At 37.8% G+C, this 24,281-nt stretch overlaps 1 protein-coding gene across 2 annotated transcripts in view; it reads right to left on the bottom strand.

Annotated features, from left to right (window-relative positions):
• The window catches only part of UNC5D (unc-5 netrin receptor D), a 600,815-nt gene that overhangs the window by 262,376 nt on the left and 314,158 nt on the right, over positions 1-24,281 (bottom strand). The gene's annotated exons all lie outside the window — the stretch shown is intronic.

Below are 24,281 nucleotides of genomic sequence, written 5' to 3'. Positions count from 1 at the left end.
AAGATTTCAATAACCAGATCAACTATGCCCCAGAGAGGATTACTCCCATTCAAAGCAAATCAGTCTTTAGGGCTAAGCTGGAGAAAGGGACCGAATGAAACCACTGGAAGAACAATCTAGTTCAACAGGAGAGAGCCTGGAGACCAGGTGCATTCTGTGTCCTAACCCGGCTTTCTGGGTGCCATCAGTGCAATTCTGAACAAACAGAGCCTCTTATTATTCCCACTCAAGGCAATAACCTAAATGAGTAAGCACTGTCAAGGATAAACATAATTCACAATATTAGGGGGAATGTCCTGTTTTAAGAACCTGTAGAGAGAATTAGTAAATGTAAAAGGGGGGGGGACTAGGACACAGGAGGAATGACTGCCTATAATTATATGTTTGCATAAGGAAGAAAATAAAAGACACTGAGTTATGAAAAAGACTGCTTGCCAATGGAAATACATAAGCACTATGTCATGCCACTGAAATGAATTAAACACGATAGTTTGATTCTCCAAACTTTTTTTTTTCATTAAATGTATCAACTTAAGGGGGGGGGGAAAGGCCTCATATATTAAAGAGTTTGAGATTTATAAGCTTTCAAGTGCATTTGTAATAGAAAAGTTAACTCACATTAATAGAAAAGCTAACTCACAGAAGGACCAAAAAAGCATCATAAAGCAAATATTCCAAATAATAAGAGAACAAACAGTTTAAGTTATAAAAGTTAGATAAACTCCCTCAGAAAATAAAATGTGTACATATCACATGGAATAAGAAGGGTTTCAGGATAGAATCTGAGGGGTGTTTTTTTTTAATGTTTTAAATTATATTTACAATGGACTTCATAAAATATATCATATATTAACTCATTTTGTTACTGACTGCTCACAGCAATTTCCATCTTCAATAAATACCAAGTCCCCTCAGGCTCCTATAAATCCATGCATTAGAGGAAATGACAAAGGTATTAGAAGATTTTATGTGGGCATCAAACAGTTCACACTCTCATCAGGGGCTTGAGTTCTGTCCAAAGTAATTCACTGTTGCAGAAAAGGGTCACCTGATAAAGAATATATGCAGAGCCCCATGGTGGTAGCCTGAGTGAACACGGGTGTAAGTGCTAAATGCTGAATGAGGTGTTTTTGCTTAATTAGTAACAATGCATAAGTGTCAGAAGTAACTACTGACATGGGGTGGCAGTCACAAAAAACCAATTTGTAAGTAAATAGTGAGACCACATTTAACCAGCTTAAGTAAAATGACATACAAAGGTATTGGATGATAAGATAAATCGAGTTTTAACCATCTGAGTCACAAAACAGAGAGATCTGAAAGCAATTAGGTTACCTTCCTGCTATTTTAGTAAATCCCCATTAGATAAAATAACAAGTTCAGTCTTCATCTAAAACAGAGAGCAGGAGAGTGGAATGGGAAAACTGGCTGTAAGTGTCCTAGCTATCTCAAGGACCTCCATTAAGAATCAATCAATCTTACAAAACAGAAATAGACTCACAGACATAGGAAACAAAGTTATGGTTACCAAAGGGAATATGAGGCGAGGGGAGGTAAATTAGGAGTTTGGGATTAACATATATACACTACTGTATATAAAATAAGTAAGCAACAAGGACCTACAGTATAGCACAGAGAACTATACTCAATAACTTGTAATAGCCTATAATGGAAAGGAATCTAGGTACAGAGCAAAACAAAACAAAACAAAAAATATATATGTATAACTTTGCTACACACTTGAAACTAACACACCATTGTAAATTAACTACAATTTTAAAAAAAGAAAAAACAATTTACAAAAGAACCAATCAATGTTCAGAGGAGGAAAAAAAGAGGTAGAATGTAACATTCTATCTTAACTATTACTGAAGCCACATTAATATCATGTATGTATAGGAAACAGGCCAGGGTCCAGGAAAGCAAAAAATAACCAAAAAAATCAATTTATGAGGGTAAGAGTGGAAAGGTGAGACACTGTGGGTATACATTTCTGTATGTATTACCATTTACTTGCATCCTAAGAAATGAAATACAGTAAGTGAAAATAGAAAAGTTACACATTTTCCTTTTTTTTTTTTTTGTTTGCTTCATATGTATAGTGAAGGGTTACGAGTGCTGTTTGCCTTATACTGATCCCTATCCCCCGTTCCCCTCCCCAGGATCCTCACCACGCTCAGACTTGAATTGCTGGTATAGCAGTGCCCTGCCCTTCACATGCCTCCCTTGCAACAAAGAAGGCTGCTACCCCAGGAAAGTAGCCCCTCCTTAACCCACCAGGCTGGGAAGTTGCCAACAGAAGTTCCAAGCTGGGGCATAGAAGTTGCTGACAACCAGATTGATTGGTTCGAGATGGAGGACGAGAAGGACGTGCTCTCACTCCCTCATGTGAGAGCACCGGAATCACAACTAACTGGTGAACAATCATCAACAGGAAGACACTGGAACTCACCAAAAAAGATACCCCACATCCAAAGACAAAGGAGAAGCCACAATGAGACGGTAGGAGGGGCACAATCACAATAAAATCAAATCCCATAACTACTGGGTGGGTGACTCACAAACTGGAGAACACATACCACAGAAGTCCACCCACCAGAGTGAAGGTTCTGAGCTCCACTTCAGGCTTCCCAACCGGGGGGTCCGGCAACGGGAGGAGGAATTCCTAGAGAATCAGACTTTGAAGTCTAGTGGGATTTGATTGCAAGAGTTTGACAGGACTGTGGGAAACAGACACTCCACTCGTGGAGGGCCCACACAAAGTAGCGTGCACATCGTGACCCAGGGGAAGGAGCAGTGACCCCATAGGAGACTGAACCAGACCCACCTGCTAGTGTTGGAGGGTCTCCTGTGGTGGGGGGGGGGAGGGGGTGGCTGTGTCTCACTGTGAGGACAAGGACAGTGGCAGCAGAAGTTCTGAGAAGTACTCCTTGGCGTGAGCCCTCCCAGAGTCCGCCATTAGCCCCACCAAAGAGCCTGGATAGGCTGGTAGTGCTGGGTCGCCTCAGGCCAAACAACCAAAAGGGAGGGAACCCAGCCTCACCCATCAGCAGACAAGCACATTAAAGTTTTACTGAGCTCTGCCCACCAGAGCAACAGCCAGCTCTACCCACCACCAGTCCCTCCCATCAGGAAACTTGCACAAGCCTCTTAGACAGCCTCATCCACCAGAGAGCAGACAGCAGAAGTAAGAAGAACTACAATCCTGCAGCCTGTGGAACAAAAACCACATTCACAGAAAGACAAGATGAAAAGGCAGAGGGCTATGTACCAGATGAAGGAACAATATAAAACCCCAGTAAAACAACTAAATGAAGTGGAAATAGGCAACCTTCCAGAAGAAGAATTCAGAATAATGATAGTGAAGATGATCCAGGACCTCGGAAAAAGAATGGAGGCAAAGATTGAGAAGATGCAAGAAATGTTTAACAAAGACCTAGAAGAATTAAAGAACAAACAAACAGATGAACAATACAATAACTGAAATGAAAAATACACTAGAAGGAATCAACAGCAGAATAACTGAGGCAGAAGAACGGATAAGAGACCTGGAAGACAGAATGGTGGAATTCACTGCCACAGAACAGAATAAAGAAAAAAGAATGAAAAGAAATGAAGACAGCCTAAGAGACCTCTGGGACAACATTAAACGCAACAACATTCGCATTATAGGGGTCCCAGAAGGAGAAGAGAGAGAGAAAGGACCCGAGAAAATATTTGAAGTGATTATAGTCGAAAACTTCCCTAACATGGGAAAGGAAATAGCCCCCCAAGTCCAGGAAGCACAGAGAGTCCCATACAGGATAAACCCAAGGACAAACACGCCGAGACACACAGTAATCAAATTGGCAAAAACTAAAAACAAAGAAAAATTATTGAAAGCAACAAGGGGAAAACACCAAATAATATACAAAAGAACTCCCATAAGGTTAACAGCTGATTTCTCAGCAGAAACTCTATGAGCCAGAAGGGAGTGGCATGACTTATTTAAAATGATGAAAGTGAAGAACCTACAAACAAGATTACTCTACCCAGCAAGGATCTCATCCAGATTCGATGGAGAAATCAAAAGCTTTACAGACAAGCAAAAGCTAAGAGAATTCAGCACCACCAAACCAGCTCTACAACAAATGCTAAAGGAACTTCTCTACGTGGGAAACACAAGAGAAGAAAAGGACCTACAAAAACAAACCCAAGACAGTTAAGAAAATGGACATAGGAACATACATATCGATAATCACCTTAAACGTGAATAGATTAAATGCTCCAACCAAAAGACACAGGCTCGCTGAATGGATACAAAAACAAGACCCATATATATGCTGTCTACAAGAGACCCACTTCAGACCTAGAGACACATACAGACTGAAAGTGAGGGGATGGAAAAAGATATTCCATACAAATGAAAATCAAAAGAAAACTGGAGTAGCAATACTCGTATCAGATAAAATGACTTTAAAATAAAGAATGTTACAAGAGACAAGGACACTACATAATGATCAAGGGATCAATCCAAGAAAAAGATATAACAATTATAAATATATATGCACCCAACATAGGAGCACCTCAATACATAAGGCAACTGCTAACAGCTGTAAAAGAGGAAATCGACAGTAACACAATAATAGTGGGGGACCTTAACACCTCACTTACACCAATGGACAGATCATCCAAACAGAAAATTAGTAAGGAAACAAGCATTAAATGACACAATAGACCAGATAGATTTAATTGATATTTATAGGACATTCCATCCAAAAACAGCAGATTACACTTTCTTCTCTAGTGAACACAGAACATTCTCCAGGATAGATCACATCTTGGGTCACAAATCAAGCCTCAGTAAATTTAAGAAAACTGAAATCATATCAAGCATCTTTTCTGACCACAACACTATGAGATTAGAAATCAATTACAGGGAAAAAAATGTAAAAAACACAAACACATGGAGGCTAAACAATACGTCAGTAAATAACCAAGAGATCACTGAAGAAATCAAAAGGGAAATCAAAAATACCTAGAGACAAATGACGATGAAAACACGACGAACCAAAACCTATGGGATGCAGCAAAAGCAGTTCTAAGAGGGAAGTTTATAGCAATACAAGCCTACCTCAAGAAACAAGAAAAATCTCAAACAATCTAACCTTACACTTAAAGGAACTAGAGAAAGAAGAACAAACAAAACCCAAAGTGACCAGAAGGAAAGAAATTATAAAGATGAGAACAGAAATAAATGAAATAGAAACAAAGAAAATAATAGCAAAGATCAATAAAACTAAAAGCTGGTTCTTTGAGAAGATAAACAAAATTGATAAACCATTAGCCAGACTCATCAAGAAAAAGAGGGAGAGGACTCAAATCAATAAAATTAGAAATGAAAAAGGAGAAGTTACAACAGACACCGCAGAAATACAAAGCATCCTAAGAGACCACTACAAGCAACTCTCTGCCAATAAAATGGACAACCTGGAAGAAATGGACAAATTCTTAGAAAGGTATAACCTTCCAAGACTGAACCAGGAAAAAATAGAAAATATGAACAGACAAATCACAAGTAATGAAATTGAAACTGTGATTAAAAATCTTCCAACAAACGTCCAGACAAGATGACTTCACAGGTGAATTCTATCAAAATTTTCGAAAAGAGCTAACACCCATCCTTCTCAAACTCTTCCAAAAAACTTCAGAAAAAGGATCACTCCCAAACTCATTCTATGAGGCCACCATCACCCTGATACCAAAACCAGACAAAGATACTACAAAAAAAGAAAATTACAGACCAATATCACTGATGAATATAGATGCAAAAATCCTCAACAAAATACTAGCAAACAGAATCCAACAACACGTCAAAAGGATTATACACCATGATCAAGTGGGATTTATCCCAGGGATGCAAGGATTCTTCAATATACGCAAATCAATCAGTGATACACCATATTAACAAATTGAAGAATAAAAACCATGTGATCATCTCAATAGATGCAGAAAAAGCTTTTGACAAAATTCAACACCCATTTATGATAAAAACCCTCCAGAAAGTGGGCATAGAGGGAACCTACCTCAACATAATAAAGGCCATATGTGACAAACCCACAGCAAACATCATTCTCAATGGTGAAAAACTGAAAGCATTTCCTTTAAGATCTGGAACAAGACAAGGATGTCCACTCTCACCACTATTATTCAACATAGTTTTGGAAGTCCTAGCCATGGCAATCAGAGAAAAAAAGACATAAAAGGAATACAAATTGGAAAAGAAGAAGTAAAACTGTCACTGTTTGCAGATGACATGACACTATACATAGAGAATCCTAAAGATGCCACCAGAAAACTACTAGAGCTAATCAATGAATTTGGTAAAGTTGCAGGATACAAAATTAATGCACAGAAATCTCTTGCATTCCTATACACTAATGATGAAAAATCTGAAAGAGAAATTAAGGAAACACTCCCATTTACCATTGCAACAAAAAGAATAAAATACCTAGGAATAAACCTATCTAGGGAGACAAAAGACCTGTATGCAGAAAACTATAAGACACTGATGAAAGAAATTAAAGATACTAACAGATGGAGAGATATACCATGTTCTTGGACTGGAAGAAACATTGTGAAAATGACTATACTACCCAAAGAAATCTATAGATTCAATGCAATACCTAACAAACTACCAATGGCATTTTTCACAGAACTAGAACAAGAAATTTCACAATTTGTATGGAAACGCCAAAGACCCCGAAGAGCCAAAGCAATCTTGAGAAAGCAAAACGGAGCTGGAGGAATCAGACTGGAGGACTTCAGAGTATACTAGAAAGCTACAGTGATCAAGACAATACGGTACTGGCACAAAAACAGAAATACAGATCAATGGAACAGGATAGAAACCCCAGAGATAAACCCATGCACCTATGGTCAACTAATCTATGACAAAGGAGGCAAGGATATACAATGGAGAAAAGACAGCCTCTTCAATATGTGGTGCCGGGAAAACTGGACAGCTACATGTAAAAGAATGAAATTAGAACACTCCCTAACACCATACACAAAAATAAACTCAAAATGGATTCAAGACCTAAATGTAAGATCGGACACTATAATACTCTTAGAGGAAAACATAGGAAGAACACTCTTTGACATAAATCACAGCAAGATCTTTTTTGATCCACCTCCTAGAGTAATGGAAATAAAAAAAAAATTAAACAAATGGGACCTAATGAAACTTTAAAGCTTTTGCAAAGCAAATGAAACTACAAACAAGATGAAAAGACAACCCTCAGAATGGGAGAAAATATTTGCAAACGAATCAACGGACAAAGGATTGATCTCCAAAATATATAAACAACTCATGCAGCTCAATACTAAAAGAACAAACAACCCAATCCAAATATGGGCAGAAGACCTAAATAGACATTCCTCCAAAGAAGACATACAGATGGCCAAGAAGTACATGAAAACTGCTCAACATCACTAATTATTAGAGAAATGCAAATCAAAACTACAATGAGGTATCACCTCACACCAGTTAGAATGGGCATCATCAGCAAATCTACAAACAATAAATGCTGGAGAGGATGTGGAGAAAAGGGAACCGTCTTGCACTGTTGGTGGGAATGTAAATTGAAACAGCCACTATGGAGAACAGTATGGAGGTTCCTTAAAAAACTAAAAACAGAACTACCATGTGACCCAGCAATCCCACCACTGGGCATATACCCAGAGAAAACCATAATTCAAAAGGACACATGCACCCCAATGTTCACTGCAGCACCATTTACAATAGCCAGGTCATGGAAGCAACCTAAATACCCACTGACGTATGAATGGATAAAGAAGATGTGGTACATATATACAATGGAATATTACTCAGCCATGAAAAGGAACGAAATTGGGTCATTTGTAGAGACGTGGATCTATCTAGAGACTGTCATACAGAGTGAAGTAAGTCAGAAAGAGAAAAACAATTATCATATATTAACGCATATATGTGGAACCTAGGAAAATGGTACAGATGAACCAGTTTGCAGGGCAGAAATAGAGACACAGATGTAGAGGACAAACGTATGGACACCAAGGGGGGAAAAGTGGCGGGGGGGCGGGGATGGTGGGATGAATTGGGAGATTGGGATTGACATATACACACCAATATGTATAAAATGGATAATAAGAACCTGCTGTATAAAAAAATAAATAAAATTTAAAAAAATTTGCTGACACCCATAATTGAAAAGAATATGAAAAAAATATATATATATGTGTATAACAATCACTTTTCTGTACAGCAGAAATTAACATAACATTATAAATCAACTATACTTCAATACAATTTTTTTTAAAAAGTTGCTGACAGTGCTTCCCTGGTGGCGCAGTGGTAGCGAATCTGCCTGCTAATGCAGGGGACACGGGTTTGAGCCCCGGTCTGGGAAGATCCCACATGCCGCGGAGCAACTAGGCCCGTGAGCCACAACTACTGAGCCTGCGCATCAGGAGCCTGTGCTCCGCAACAAGAGAGGCCGCGATAGTGAGAAGCCCGCGCACCGCGATGAAGAGTGGCCCCCGCTTGCCTCAACTAGAGATAGCCCTCGCACAGAAACGAAGACCCAGCACAGCCAAAAATAAATAAATAAATTAATTAATTTAAAAAAAAAAAGTTGCTGACAAATCCCATCCTTTGGAGGGGATTGGGGTGTGGGGTAGTGGTGATGACTTACTTTAATAAATGGTTTTATGGAAGACTGCATGGGTATTTTGGGCTTCAAGGTAAATTTACTTGTAATCTCAATACATTGGCCACTGCTCTATAATTCAGATTATAGTTTTAAACCCAGTGTGAGAAATGCTGATGACTGACCTGCCCACTGCCTTCTCCCACCTGGTAGAGGCATGAAAAGTCACGGACTGAGTTTACTTCTTTGCAGGTGGGAATGGCCACGTGACACCCCTCGATGGCAAATGAGTCATAAACAGAACTTTCTGAGATAGCTTTTATTTTCCTGATAAAAGGAATAAATGTGGTGGGTATCGACCTTTCTATTGTTTGTTCCTGTCTTAACTGGGGAAGATCACAAGGAAAAGTTGAAGAGGGACACAGAGATACCAGCTCTGACAACAGAGAGGCTGAACACACACCAGGAGGCATCTATCTCCAGATAATTTGTTATTTTTTTTAAATCAGGTTTTCCGTTTTTGCAGAAAATACTCCTCACTGATACACCCAGATCTCCCTTCTTAAAGCCAGAGCGCCAAGCTTCACTATTAAATCCCAATGCACTCAGTGTTAAGTAGTTTTGAGGAAGCTAAAACAACACGGAAACTATGTTAGCAGAGAGAAAAATAAGAGCTGCCATTTATTGAATGGTTTACAGGTTATGGTAATGAGGCTTCCACATGGATTAAGTCATTTACGTTTGACACCATCACTCCAAGGTGGGGACCGCAAGGACCCCCTTTTGCATTTGAGAAAACACTTCGATTACGTGTCTTGTCTAACGTTATGTACCTTAGTAAGAATCTGAATGCAGATCTGACGGAAACACCTCACAATTCCATTTCAGTTCAAGTGAATGGACCCTTAGAAGTGGAATAGGGTCATTTAGTGAGTGCCTGCCTTATGGCAATTATGTGCAGTTCATAAAACCAAAAGAAAATGAGACATAATGTAAGTGGTGAGGAACCACAAGATAAAGTCTAATATTCATCTTAAAGATCGCTCAGTGATCCCTTTGGCTGGACTGTAATTCCAGGTCAGCATGGGTGTGTTATGGACACACCTAGAGAAGGTCTTGAGAAAGTATTTTGGAGAGAATCGCACAGCAAGTACTCAACTAATTATATTCAACTGACTAGGCATCCTTGCTAAAGTCAGGAACAGAAAAAGAAGTCAAAGAATAAGCCTGTTTGAGAATAAAATAATGAGAAGGATTTTTCAACGTTGCATTTAGAAATAGTTTCATCTCTTTTAAGCAGGAATATTTAACCACTAAAACTCCAATTAAAATACAAGGAATATACCAGGACACAGTGAACTTCAGCAAAAATAAAGGAACTGGAACTGGGGCTTTTTTCATTCCATCATGTTTTTAACCATATAAAACTGCCAATGTTGGACTGTTTGAAATGTGAAATTTGTAATGGGACTGGGTACCCTGGAGCCCAAAGTCATTCCAAATTGGGAGTCATAAACCCTTGGACCATCAGTGAAGGCTGCTGGCACTCCAGGGGTTAGAGTATAAATGATGTTGAGCTTCAACAGATTTTGAGGAATTCTAAATTATTTTCATACTTTTTTGCCAAGAGTACTTTGAAATACATTTCATGTCTTTTTTTCTCTTCTATCTCCAAAGTACTCTTATCTTCTCACTGGTACAAAACATGCAGATTTGTTCCCAAGTCCAACCAATGACCCGGCCATAAAGCAAAGTCTAAATCTGGTAAAACCAGAGAACTTTAGGATCAAGTAACCTGATTTAAAGTCTGGTTCAACTCTATTACCTTGGGTAACTTAATACTGAGGTTCCATTTTTCTCATCCATAAAATGGGTGATAAAAATGTATTAGTATTTTGTGATGGTAAAGTGAGATAATATATGTAAAAAAAATAGAGTAAATGATAAAATGTTACATAAATTTAATTTGCCATCACTACCAACGCCATCAGCATCATTGCCTGGATAAAGAACAGCAAACAAAGGAGACAGAATTATAATTATGATCTAGATTTCCATTCTAAAACTTATTACCCTAAAATTTATATTTCAATTTTTGTGATGGTTATTATTTTCATCCCAGTGCCCTCATGATATGAACTGCTTATAAACTATCTTTACTCTTTGCTACCCATATGTATGTTAGAGCAATTGTGTTAGGTCAAAAACTCGGAAAACATGCTGTGAGGCATTTATCTATTCAGTAAACACGTAGTGAATGGTTAAACCATACACCAGGCACATGGTTATCCTGCAAAGCAGTGTAATGATACACAATGGATTTCCTTTTGGCCAGATCCCAAAACTACTGGCTTTAACAGGCAAGCAGTTATTAAACGTAGGAAATTGCATAGTATTCCAGGGGCCCCCCCCTTCACTGCAATATTTAAATGAAGCAAGTCACCTTAGAAATAGCTCTTTAAATTCCATTCAATGTCTGGGAGCATATTTGGTCCACGGCAATATCCAAGTCAGAGCAGAAAGCCATACCAGGGAAACCAAGTTACATAATCTAAGACAACACAATAGAGCTGTGTTCTCTGCTTCTGTTTATGTAAGTATGACTTGTCTCCATATGGTTACTTAATTAGATGGGGGATGCACTGTATCCATTTAATGCAGAACAGCCGGAATTTTACATACCAAATATTTAATGGAATTTATGAAACACAGACTCTTCCCCTAGGCCCCAATAAAACCTTTCTTTTAAACTCAGAAATTATCTGCCTTCTTCCCAACCTCTAATAAAAATGGAAATGTTTTATATCACTGCATGTGCATAGTTCATGTCACCTGTGTCATTCTCATACATGGTCTAAGATATTGTTCCATTGAGCAAATCTTAAATTCTGCAGAGTAGATGGTAAACAACACTTCAATGCATTCAAAGGAATCTGAAGAGCCCTTCTTAGTTCCTCACACAAGAAACTTCAGAATTCAGTAGAGCTTATAAAAGCACATTCATCATTCCCCAGCTTATCACAATTTACCTTAATATATTCAATCTTTTTATTAAATTGACATATGGGTACATGCGTACTCAGGTTAGACCATGTGCTACGTACTGGACATCGAGTCGAAAGATAACTAAGGGGACTTCCCTGGTGGTCCAGTGGTTAAGACTCCACACTTCCACTGCAGGGGGCAGGGGTTCGATCCCTGGGTCAGGGAACTAAGATCCGGCATGCCATGCAGCGCAACCAAAAAACAACAACAAACACTAAGACATAGTTAATTTCCTCAAGGAGCTCTCAGATTAAATTAGAGACAAATAATTACAGAACAAGGACAAGCATGCTACCAGTATACTGGAAGTATAAACAAAATGTCACAGGGCACAGAGGAGAGAAAGCCTAACTTTCCTTGGGATGGTCTGCGGCAGGCATCGCGGGGAGGGTTACATTTCAGCATAGTTCAGGTGTAGGAGTTGAAAAGGAGAACACATGGGGAAGGCATTCCAACTGAGGTCACGGTACGTGCACACGTGTCCCATGAGTGCATGGAATGGCAGTTGAAGAGTTACGCAGAGTTAAATATCGTTTTCCTTAGAACTCACAGTTGGAAGAGTTGACTTTGACATTTGTACTAAACTATTGGACCTACTTGGCTCTAACATCTCTTATTTCTATGCACCTTCCTTTAAGTTTTCTGAGACGCAGACACAGAGTAATCAGCATATCAAAGAAAGATAGCTGTCTTGGTTTATAGCATGAGCCCTAAGGCCAGTTTAAAGTAATTCCATGTGCATGCTTTCAATGAGGAAGAAACGATGTTTGTTCTAATATGGAGGAAGGAGTTATTTTTTTTTTAGCCACACTAACACAATTGACATTTCTCCCAAGACCACAGGGGATGTTGTTTTGGTTTGGTTTGGGTTTTTAAATCATCCACTATTTCAGCTCTTGCTTGAGTCATCTGCAAAACTGACTTCTGAAATTGGGTCAAAGCCAGAGATTTTATACTGGTTCTGATGGTGCCTTGTCCCTTTAGTGGAAACAAGCAACGTGCAGTCAGATTCAGCATGAGACGCCTGTTCCCGTAATAACAGTTTGTCCAAAGGGATTCTGAAGTAAGAGGCCAAATTTAGCCCAATGGTTTTCTATGTGTGGTGGGATTATTGATGATTTAAATTTTTATTGTTTTGCTTTTTCAACATTTTTAAATGTGTTCTTAAATAAACACTTAGAATCAGAACACACACACACACACACACACACACACACACACACACACACTTTTCTATTCCAGTGAAGGAATATAAAAGGCTCTGTAAACTAAACTATGGCAACATCTAGATTTTACTTCATGGTGTCTAACTTCTAGTATATTGAAATTAATCCATCAGGACAAAAACAAACAACAAATATGTCCCTGGGGGGGGAAACGGAAAAAATTAGACTGTAAGGTTGATAAAAATTATTCATTTTAAAATGTAAAAATAAAAGGGTAATATTTTACTGAAAACAGTGTTCAAGATGGAGCTTAAAAATTGTTTAAGTTTTCCCCCCATAATGGATACATTTAAGTATGAGTGTGGGCCATTGATTAGGTTTCAAATTCATCTGAAAACCTAGTGGGATTTGGGAAAGGCTTTGCTTTCAGAGTGTTATCACTTTTCATTTGTAACTGACAGTTTTCAAGAGTGAGGCCATTCATAGTTATGGAAGAATGGTTGTTTTTAATGCAACACTGAATGACAGAAAACCAAACAATCCAACACCATTCTCGTATTTTTCATTCTTGGAAAATTACCTTTCAGGAAGAGCTTGGTGTTTTATGTTCTACACGTTAACACAGCAGGGACTTTCAATCTTTTTATGACAAAAACAAGCAACAAAAGAGGGGAAACAAAAACATAAGGAACAGACACTAAATTCTCTTCGAAATAAATACACTTCCATTAGATGTCAGGTCACATTTAAAAAACACTCAGACTGTGACCATTTAGTCATATATCTGAATAAATATGGGCTGATTTAACTGGAACATGGTTTGATACAACTTTTTCTATGTGACCTTGACTCAGGCAAAATAGAGTGGGAGTTCATCTTCGATAAAATCTGTGCCAACTTACTTATCCTAGAAGTAATCGAGGCCCTCAGAGGTTCAACAACTTGCTAAAGAGCTCTAAGGTGCAGACTTGGTTGAAATCTCTCTACTGACATCTACTAGAGTATTTTCCCCATTATATATGCTGCTTTTGTCTGGGTGGGACACAAAAGATTAAATTCACAACTACATTTTGTATCACTGTCTATTGAGAAATTCTACCGAGCAAACAATCTTGTAAAATCTCTTTTATGATGACATTGTAACTTGCAAATATTCTTGTAAAATCAAATACAATGCAAAAAAAATCTAACATTTTATGATGTATTTTCTATTGAAAATCATGGCTTATTGTACAATGCTAAATTATAGAAAAGTACAAATAATATATGTATTTTAAAAAAAACATTGTTATCCATAGTCACCAAGTTCCCAAAGACTAATACTATTAATAATTAGGTGTAGTTCATTCTCTCATCTTTCTTTTTTCAGGTGTATATTTAATATTTTGGCTTTCTGTGAATAGGATATATATATATGTATGTATACTTCAAGATAGTATCTCATTTTGTTATGGTATTATTAACTTTTCATTAAACCAATTCTTAATGACTGAGAGTAGATATGTCAGTTTTGTTCTTGGTAGTTCCTTACTTTTTAACATTTCGTTGTTTCTAAATGTTAGGTTTATAGCATTGATATTTTAATTCTCCACTTATCATCTATATCCTGATTACACATGAATATATATCTTTAGCAGTTCTCTCTGCAGCTTCAAACCTGTACATTAAATTGCTTCTAGATGTATTCACCTAAATGTCCCCATAGATCTCAGACTTCTTATGCCTAAAACAACTTATGGCTTAGCCCCTCATACCTACTATTTGGCCCAGATGCCCTAAGTCAAAGAATAGTCCTAATATTCACTAAGTCCCCCAAGCTAGAACCTGGAGGTCACCTACTTTTCCTTTGCTCACTCTCCCACATCCAATTTATCACTAAGCTCTATTGGTTCTGTCTCCTAAATTCACGACCAGCTCTTCATCCCTATTCCCACTACGCTGGCCACCACCATCATTCCCCTCACTCACTACAACTGGTCCTGTCTTCATCATCGTTCTTGATTGCCCTCCTTCAGTCCATCCTACAAGCAAAATGAACTTTGCCAAATGCAAATTCAAACATGTCATTCTGTCTTAAAAACCCTCCAATCCTTTGGATAAGATTCCTATTTTCTGACATGGCTTTCAAGCAAGACCTTTCATGATCTGGTCTGTGCTTACATCTCTAGCTTCATGCCAAATCACTTCATCACCACAAGGAGGCTAGAGGGACTATTGCTCAGTTCTTTCAGGGGTCAAATGCTCTTCATCTGGGACTGGCATCCAAGTTTTCCTTTCTGTCCAAAGTACTATTTTGGCCCTCTTTTGCTTAATAGCCCATTCTTATCCTCAGGGTTTAGCTTAGTTGGCACATCACATATGAAGCCCTTCTGGAACAACAAAAATTCTGGGTTACCTTCCTTTTCTTTGTCCTTCCATAATGCTTTGTACTAATACATAGTTTTTCATATATATCAGTGCACCTTCCTCTAGATTTTAAGTTGCATGAAGGCAAAGAGTGTGATATTCTAAATAAATAATTACATAGATAAATGAAACTGTGACGAAACTTCTGACCATATCTTTGCAATAAATATGTACTAAGTGCATATCACGTGTGACTAAATTTATTTTCAAAAGGACAATGCAAACTGACATTACCACCAGCATTACAGGAGTTTACCAATTTTCTTCATTCTCACCACCAAAACGTGTTTGGGGGATATTTGTTAATTGATGGGTAAAACAAATATTGTTTAAAATATACTTTTTGATTACTAGCAAACTTGACTATTAAAGAATATTCAACTATTTTCATTTATTTTTTATGAATTGCATATTCATTTTTTTACCATTTTGATTTTATGTTTTATAGATTTTTAGGAAGTTTAACTGTATAATCTCTAAAAGTAAAACAACTTGAATCTCAAAAATGTATAGCTTCTATTGTTTTAGTATCAAGTGCTAAGCAATACCAATAACACCTTACTTTTTATGTTATTTCCTCCAATCCATTAATTCCTTTATTCATCTCCAATTTGGAGTTACAGCAATCAAGAGATCAGTTTCACTATTCCAAAATCAACAACATTGACAAGAATGGCTAGCTCTAGACCAAAAAAAAGGTCTTATGCAGGAAAAAAACTGACACCTTTAAAAAAACAAAAAATCAGTATTTTATGCGCAATATTCATAAAGAATAGCAAAAGGAACAGGATTTGTCTTCCATTTCTTAATGAGACGACCTTCTTTGCACAACAAAGTCCTTCTTCTGGAAATCACCTAAGACGTTGATAGAAGGATGAAATTTTGATGCTCATGTAAAAGGCTTTAATTCCTTTGTTATTTTTCCTAATACACAGATTTAGTTGAGCCTGCTGGGATGTGGGATTCAGCAAAGACTGACAATACACCACATGGCACTAGTGACCAACAACAGAAGCTGTGTCCTGATTTGATGTGACAGTTATCTGATTGGGAGGTGGAACTTGTACAATAGAGGGGGCTTACTTTTTTCATCCTCCTTAGACAAGCTGCTAGACACCGTCGGAAACAGATTTATACGAAGTTGTATTGGAAGCACAAAATATTGTTCCTCCTGATAACTTTTATCAAGGGGCAGCCTGATGCAAGGAAACTGATGTGGGCTTTGGAGTTAGATATCTGGCCTAAGATCATATAATTCATTAGTAAGAAAACCTGGATTTGAATCTAACTATAAGCTACTTTATCCTTCATATTATTTCATGTAGAAAGAGAATAATATAGTATTATAAGACTATTAGGATATTATATGGCATATTAGGCAATCAATAAATAAATTATTGTTAGCACATTACTATAATTATTAAACATAAACTAAAGGGATGGATGGATGGGCAGAGGATGAAAAAGAAGTAGATTTTCATCCTGTAGATTATTTTGTTTGCGAAGAAGAAAGTCAGAGCAAGAGCCCAGTCTATTCAGCAGCACTTCAAGAAATGCCTGAAATTTTTACATACCTTTTCCTTACAACGCTATATCTAAGATCGAAACCCAGTGGCCAATGCTGGGGACCTGGATATTCTTGGAAGATTAAGGTCGCTCATCTTTGCTGGAATGTGTTTGGACAAGAGCTTTACGTACATCGTTTGAAGACCTGAAGTTGTACCTTGAGAATCTGGCATTTGACTTAAGGAATTTCAGGGGAAAAAAAAAGCAACAACAAAAAAGCCTACAATATACTTGAGCAGCTTAGTATTACCTAATCAGCTTAATTGCACTAGGGTGAAGCCTGGTATGCATACTGTCAGCAAGAAGAATGGGAGAAAAAGAACACTCTTAACAGAGAAGTTAAATTACTTTATGTGATTTAATTTAGCTGTCTTAGCATCCTCCACGTATAAATGAATATGAGTCAATCATGTGAATATTGTTAGGCTGTTCCTGTTTGCTGTTTGTCATCAGTAGGTGGATAGCTTGCAGGTACCTATAGCCTATAGCAAGCACTTAGCTTTCTTGGTACCTAGGGTCTGGGTGAGGAGAGCAGAAATTACCTGTGCTACTATGGAACAAGTTTTAAAACTAAAAGAAACAACCAACACTAGAGTTGGTACTTTGGCGGCAGATATTAAACCATCAGTTAAATGCGGCCATGTGCTCTAGAAGGAATGAGACATTCCCCAACCTTTAGAGGTGACTTCCAGAGCAGCAGTGGGCAGTCCAGAGCGGAACACAATGTTCTTGTTAGGTAAGTTGGGATAGGAAGGGAGAGGAAAGAATGGGTATTGATATGTGGAGACAGGCTGGGACGGACCCAGGACCCTTTGCTGCAGTGCTTGCACCTGGACAAATATCTCCGCTAGCGTCAAAATACAAAGAAATTCTAAGGGACTAAAAATAACTGCGTGCATGCACAGTTGGGGCAAACTATAGACAACAAGATACAAAAAGACCAAAAACCCAACTACCACTTCCGAAGAGCCAGGAGCAAAAACAGGGTGTCTGTAGCAAAAGCAGCGTACTGCGCATGCCTCCTGCACTCAACGCCCCCAAAGGGGTGGGCAAGCCACTTAAGCCCCGCCTCCGGCCTGACCCATGGATACATCCCTACCCTCACCCCATATAAGGAACCAGCTCGCCCCCTCTCAGGGAGGGAGCAAGGGAACCTGTTGCTTGTTTTCACTCCCCCCTGCTACAGCAGAAGCCTCAATAAAGCCTTGCCTGAATTTGTCTGGCCTCTGATCAGTTTCTATTGATTAAAGAGTGCCAAGAACCCTGGTCAATAACATCATTGCACTATCATTTTTTTCCTCCTGTCTCTATCTTTTCTGTAGCCCTAACACACATTAAAACAAGCTCACAGACAGAGAACAGACTTATGGTTGCCAAAGCGAAGGGGAGATAGCAGAGGGATGGAGTGGGAGTTTGGGGTTAGCAGATGCAAACTATTATATATAGGATGGATAAACAAGGTCCTGCTGTATAGCACAGAGAACTATATTCAATATCCTGCGACAAACCATAATGGAAAAGAACCTGAAAAAGAATGTATATGTATAACTGAATCACTTTGCTGTACAGGAGAAATTAAAACACTGTAAATCAACTATACTTCAATAAAAAAAAAAATCTAGCACCATCAACCCAAAGGCTCTCAAACAGGAGGCCAAAGGTGTTTACAGTCGATTAGGGTTAGGATTCAACAACACAACTGCAAAACAGAAATAAAGCACATTTAGTACCTCTATCTGAAGACAACAATGTCAAGACATTAAAAATCAGTGTTAAGACAGTGCTTAAAGTTGACAGTATGATGTACATAAAGCACACCAATGCCGGAGGAAGCTAACAAGAACGACATTACGAGCTGCTCATTGGGAAAAACCCTAGGTAAGTGCTATGGTACCATTTCATCACTAATATATAATTCCTAGGATGCAAAATTGAAAAAGCAAATCTGACTTGAGTCTCAGAGCGAAATATTTTTAAATGCTAATTTTTAGAATTAGAAGTATATAAGGTTATTTGGATTAGTGGGGGGTTGTGTACAACGTTTTAGGGGTGGGGAACGTGGCATCATGAAACCTACATGGAAATGATTCTTTCCACTGAACGGATGATAATGTCAACTCTAAAAATGACTAGTTGATTCCAGAAATCCAGTAAACCTCACTGGATGTTGTCCATCTTTTGGGAAGGAGCCACTGCGGTACAGTGATTATCACCACATAGGAGGGATTCAAATCAAAACACCACCTCCTTGGTCATCTGCTCTATGCAACGTCACTGGCAAGACAACAGAATAGCTCTGGAGGTCCTTAAAGGGAAAAGAGAAGATCCTAAAAGTCTCAATTTGGAACAAAGAGAAAAAAAAGTAACCAAGGAGCCTACAATTGTTTATTACTCAAGGTCTCAGAGTGCAAATTACAAGGTGTTTCTTATTTCTTTAAGTTTTTCTCCAAGTGACTTCCCATTACAAAGAGAAACCCAGAATAAACTGTGATGAAAGTGAAGGCACACCAAGTTTTGACCGATGATGAATAAAAGTAATGAATTACTCTTCAGACTGAAGACTGAGCCAGGGAGAAAGCCAGTGTGCCTGGCCACATGGTTATAGGACGGAGGCAGACACGGAGCGTATTGAAAGACGAGATATATCACAACATGCAAACACTTAACTGGAGCAAACTGGGCATTCACAGGTCATTAAAAAAAATGGGGGAGGGACATTTGAGTACTCAGTAAAATATCAACATATTTAAGGTAAGCATTTATCTTTCCTGATTAATTCCCACTTCCTGCATGGCAGAAAGTAGAAATATCTTCTTCATATGAGAAGACAAAATAAATTCTTCATCTCTCAACATTTAAAATTGTTAGAAATAATTCTGCAGAGATTAAGATGTTAACATCCCAAAAAACCAAAATAACTCACTCATCTCGCATTCCACCCTGAGGTCCCCACCCTACCCCACACAAATCCCAGATGAAACAGCTGTGACAAGCTCAACAACTCAGGTGGCGTATCCCTCTACCTAGGAGTCCACTTGGCTTCCAAAGTAATAAATGCTTCTGAGGCCATGTCTTGTGTTACAGAACATGGCGAGATGGATGAGACAAGTTCCCGCTCTTATTATAACTCTGGTGTGTCCAAGGACTCAAGGAGCCTCTTTCTGAAGAATGTACTACTCTCCCTATGACTGCAGGGAACAACACGAACCTTCAAGATCAATGTGCACCCCAGGTTTGGTTGAAGGTCTGGGCTTGCCACAAATGCAGATTATGGGTTTTCCATTAGTTAGCGGAAGACGCTAAATTTCAGTGAGATTAATTATACATGAAAGCAATGTTCTCAAATGACAACAATAGACTTAAAGGTAAAACTACTAGAACAGAATTGTGCTTTTTCCCTTTGTCTCACAGGCAACTATTTCATGGCTGGGGCATTGTCACGCTGCAGTGATTCACAGAAGAATGTAATGTTTAATGAGCCAAATATGGAGATAATTATGTCACTTATATTTGGGACACACACAAAATAAGACCATATTTGTAGACTCTATGAACATTCTAGGGCAGGAGAGAAAAGATTTTCTTTTTTAATAGCTGAACTGGATTTTACTATGACTAAAATCTTTGGAAGTAACACATTGCCTTTCTGCCCAATTAAAGCAAGTTAAAGAGCTGAAAGAGTACATTCTTAATTTTAGAAGTTCCAAAAGGAATTTTAAGTTGCTCTGAAACTCCAACTTGATTTTATCCATGGGACCCTCCAATAATCAGATCTGTCAGTTCTTAAAAATCATCTATTGATACATAATTATCTATTGACACAGATGTGATATATTTCTTCATAGTTGCTTTTCTTGATTGTGAATTAATGTTCTAGATAAGCCAAAACAACGATGCCATTGTAATTATGAGTAAAAATAGGTCTTAAATCACAAAAGTAGATAAAGAAGGAACTCTTTCTAGATCTGTTTAATATACATTACTACGATAAGCTGGTAGACAGCAAAGAATCATTACTTGGTAAATGCTCTTAACCAGGTTTCTGTAAGTGTTTAGAGCAAAGGTAAAAGTCAACATCATGCTGTGTTTTTGAAAACACATGTCCTTAAGAAAAAAACTTTAGATGGATAGTTGGGGTGTCTTTGTTATAGAAAAAGCAGAAAGGGGCAGAGTGGTCTAAATCTATCTTTGTGAACACTGCATGTTAATGCTAGAAGGCATTCTAGAAATCATCCATTTTAACTCATATTTTACAGACAAGAAAAGTGCCAATCGTGGAATCTAAGTAACTTGTCCAAGTTTACTAATCTAGTTAATAATGGCAGAGTCAAGATTAGGGGAGTGGAAACACCTCTCTTAAGAAACAGAGTTCTTTCTACCATGGAATACTGAGATTCAAGTGAAAAAATCTGACATTTAAACCCAAAGATGCCTTAAACTATTTCATTCCTTCTAGATGAAACTTCCTCTCTTTGCATAAACAGCTTGCAGGGTAAAAATATCCCAAGGCATTTTAGGAATTGGTTGCAATCGCGGTGCTCATTGTAATCATCTTCGAAAACTCCTGGAGTTCTGTGAGGGCTCCACTGATCAGAAAAAGGGCAAGTGAATCTTCTCTTTTTGAGGAAATTTAGAGTTGGCTCCACATGAGAGCTCATCAAAGACTAGGAGAATTGAGTTTGGATCAGATTATTGCCAAGTGGGTGCAAAACTGATTAGAAAAGTGATTCCTTGAATCTGATTTTAGGCATCCAAGTACCATGCCAGTTAGCTAGAGCATTGTCACAGAATTTATTCCAAAAATAGCCACAGAACAAAATAAACATTTTAAAATGTTAATTATCAGAATTAGCAGATATTATATGAGGATATTAGGGTTAGTGGGGGTGTTGGGTACAGTGTCTTGGGGGATGGGGAACATGGAGAATGGATTTAAGACTTTGGATACTCCAACAATCATGTGAATTGTTCCTCAGGGGATCTGAAGTTTTAACATCTGAGCTAAGCACACAGAGCCTGATGGTTGATCACTGCTCTAATTTTTAAAAACATTTTGATTAAGGCTGGGTTAATAAAGAGTTGGTTCATTAAGGTGCTGATGAGATGCAATTTAGATAAGTGTGTCACAACCTTAGAGCAGCCACTAAAAATGTCACGTAACTTTTACAATTTTGAAAAGGGGGCATGTAAAAACAGAAAGATGTATAAAAGAGGTCAATAGGGATGTTTCAGATGGAAGAATAATCATGTAATCCAGGGATATACTACTATTTTTTAAGATTCAAAAGGGATTTCAAACGAGGTTCTTACCTACCAAACTGAGTGCATTCGTGGGGTTGGAAATCACAAATTAAGATCAACTGTTGCTAATATCTGTAAGGAACCTATGGAAGAAGTCGGGGAGACTGAGCATTTTCTTAGCTCTTTTTCCGCCCTCCCTAAGTTAGTTTATCAGCTAAATCTTAATGTCATTGATGCCATTCCTCTTGACATAATCAGTCCTAAAACATAGCTCTTTTCCATGATTTCTTAAAAAAGAAAAAAAAAATCTGCACAGCAAAAGATACCATCAGCAAAATGAAAAAGCAACCTACCAAATGAGAAAATACTTGCAAATCACATATCTGATAAAGGGCTAATATTCAAGATATACAAAGAACTCATACAACTCAATAGCAAAAAAAAAAAAAAAAAATCCTATTTAAAATGGGCAGAGCACCTGAATAGACATTTTTACAAAGAAGACATAGAGATGACCAACAGGAACATGACAAGGTGCTCAACATCACTAATCATCAGGGAAATGCAAATCAAAACCACAATGAGATATCACCTCATGCCTGTTAGAATGGCCATCATCAAAAAGATAGCAAATAACAAGTGTTGAGGGTGTGGAGAAAAGGGAACTCTTGTGCACTGTTGGTGGGAATGTAAATTGGTGCAGCCACTATGGAGAACAGTATGGAGTTTTCTCAAAAATTTAAAATAGATCCATCAATATCTGGGTATTTATCAGAAGAGAACAAAAACACTAACTCAAAAAAATATGTTTTTCATTAAAGCATTATTTAAAATAGCCAATATATGAAAACAACCTAAGTGTCCACTGACAGCCAGATAGACAAAGAAAATGTGGCATATACATATACAATGGAATATTATTCAGCCAAAATGGAGAAGAATATCTTGCCATTTATGACAACGTGGATGAAATTTAAGGGTATTATGCTAAGTGAAAATAAGTCAGACAGAGAAAGACAAATACACTAGGATCTCCCTTGTATGTTGAATCTAAAAACCAAAGCAAACAAACAAAAAACTGAGCTCACAGATACAGAGAACAGATTGGGGTTTGCCAGAGGCAGGAGGTAGAAGATGGGTGAAATGGATGAAGGGAGTCAAAAGGTACAAACTTCTACTTATAAAATAAACACTGGGGATGTAATGTACCATATGGTGACTACAGTTAATGACACTGCATTGCACATTTCCAAGTTGCTAAGAGAGCAAACCTTAAAAGTTCTCATCACAAGAAAAAATATTTGTAACTATGATGGTGATGGATGTTAACTAGACTTACGGTGATCATTTTGCAATAGACACAAATATAAAGTTATTAAGTTGTACAACTGAAATATAATGTTATATGTAAACTATATCAATAAAAAACCACCAAAACATTAAAAATAAATGCTCAATGAAGTTTACTTACACAAAGTCTTTGTTAGACAGCAGGATTATATTAATGTCCCCAGAGCTGGATGGCATTTAAATTTCAGGAAAACATAATTTAAATTGGGTATCAGATTGCCATTTTCATGAAAGTAACTTGTCTACTCCCCCATGTAATTTTGTCATTTTTCTCTCACTTCTTACCCTCACCTATTCCTCCTCTGCCTATTCCTTCTTAGAGGGCAAAACAACAACAAAACTGACTTTTAGGGAAAAAAACTTGCATTCCCTCCATTTTCTAATACATAACAATTCAAAACAACCAAAAGCTCATTAATGTGCCAGCTAAGCAATGGGCCACCTCAACTGGATGCCCACCCACAGGCCCTCCCTACTAGTCTCTTTGAGGGAATGGAAACAGTATAAACAGAGCACACGTTACATTAGTGGAACAATATAGGTCCTTCATAAGGCAGAGAAGGATCCATTCAGAATTTTACTATAAAGTACTTGATGCAGATAAAATTTTTAGTAATACACACTGATTAAAACAATATATGTAAACATCAGAAATGAAGCATGACAGTAAAAGGAACACACTATTCAACCTAAGAAAACAGAATATTCCCAACACCATGGCTCTGTAATTTTCTGCTGTGATACCATCTGAAAGTCAGTGCTAACAACCACCATTCTGTGCTGTTGGTTTTTTTCCTTTCTTTTTTCAGATAATTTCCCCCTTTCTGCTTATGTTTTT

This window comes from Eubalaena glacialis, chromosome 20 (assembly GCF_028564815.1).
Source record: "Eubalaena glacialis isolate mEubGla1 chromosome 20, mEubGla1.1.hap2.+ XY, whole genome shotgun sequence".
Lineage (NCBI taxonomy): Eukaryota > Metazoa > Chordata > Mammalia > Artiodactyla > Balaenidae > Eubalaena > Eubalaena glacialis.
Note: the sequence above shows the minus strand (reverse complement) of the source record. Positions and strands in the feature narration are given on the sequence as shown.